Here is a 1,120-nt window from a genome sequence, read left to right on the forward strand (position 1 = left end):
AATTTTCTCCCAGCTTCCTGTGTACAACATCAGCTATACACACCTAAATACACTGTACATAAAATACAATAAACCACACCTAAATAACTGTATTTTATGTTGCCACTTCAGGACATAAAGTTGTTACAGTGAAGAAGAAAAAGTATAACTTTATGAGATTTTATCTGAAATGTATGAGGGTTGCAAATCTCTTTAATTAGATCAGTCAAATATTTGTAAGACATATATTTAGTCTCACATTTTAAGTACTTTACAGAAATTAACCAAATGTGAGTCTGTAAACAAGAGTGACTGCTATCTTTAAAACTCTGCAAACGTTTCTGTGAAGGACTAGAGAGAATGTGTGTCAATATAAAACACAGATGAACTTCCTGTAGAAAAGTTTCTCTTCTCTCTTTCTGTCATTAGTGTAAGATCAGGCTCACATGTGTCTGTGAAGAGTGACTGGTCAAAGGATTTAGAACCACCATGCTTCAGTGAGAAAAAAACATCTATCAAAAGGTATTTATTATCTTTGACATTATAATGTTGTGTTGGCTTATTTCTCCACTAAGATGCTTGTGATAGAAATGAATGAAATAAAACAATAAATCACTGATTTTCTCTTTATTGAACTCAGTCTGGAGCTTCTTTCCAGTAACACAATCACACAAGCAGCCACAAGGAGGTATAAATTAACCATGGAAAATAGATCATGCAGCCAAACATGAATGTGTCTTTCCATCTATCCATAGTCATAGATGGACAAATGCATGTCTATACTGTGCTTCATTACCATCCTCAACAGTGAAGCTCTTTAAATGAGACTGAAGGAGCTCCTGTAGTAAAATGTTTTGTTCTTTGTGTCATTAGTGTAAGATCAGGCTCACATGTGTCCAGCTCTGTGTCTGTGAAGAGTGACGAGTCAAAGGATGAAGGACCAGTCTTCAGTGAAGAAACAGCATCACGAACCAAATGGTATTTGATGTGTTTCTTATTTTTCTTTAAACATAGACCATGTCAGAAAGTGTATCAGTGAATAATTATCATAAAACTACTTGTTGTCATGGCTCGAAAAAACAATCAAGGATCCAATAGCAAGTGCCAGTAATGTTTATTAACATCCAAGAACAGAGATAGT

The 1,120-nt window shown here is 34.7% G+C and overlaps 2 protein-coding genes and 1 long non-coding RNA gene across 3 annotated transcripts in view; 2 read left to right on the forward strand and 1 right to left on the reverse strand.

Moving 5' to 3' along the window:
• LOC122141392 overlaps positions 1 to 596 on the forward strand; it is an 18,287-nt gene extending 17,691 nt beyond the window's left edge. The window contains exon 3 of the long non-coding RNA XR_006157774.1: positions 409 to 596. This is a non-coding gene — a long non-coding RNA (uncharacterized LOC122141392). The remainder of the gene's footprint in view (positions 1 to 408) is intronic.
• Positions 1 to 1,120, reverse strand: part of LOC109103223 (NLR family CARD domain-containing protein 3-like) — a 1,793,396-nt gene that overhangs the window by 1,209,980 nt on the left and 582,296 nt on the right. The gene's annotated exons all lie outside the window — the stretch shown is intronic.
• Positions 1 to 1,120, forward strand: part of LOC109070511 (ribonuclease inhibitor-like) — an 862,999-nt gene that overhangs the window by 711,680 nt on the left and 150,199 nt on the right. The gene's annotated exons all lie outside the window — the stretch shown is intronic.

The sequence above is a fragment of the Cyprinus carpio genome, chromosome B22 (assembly GCF_018340385.1).
Source record: "Cyprinus carpio isolate SPL01 chromosome B22, ASM1834038v1, whole genome shotgun sequence".
Classification (NCBI taxonomy): domain Eukaryota; kingdom Metazoa; phylum Chordata; class Actinopteri; order Cypriniformes; family Cyprinidae; genus Cyprinus; species Cyprinus carpio.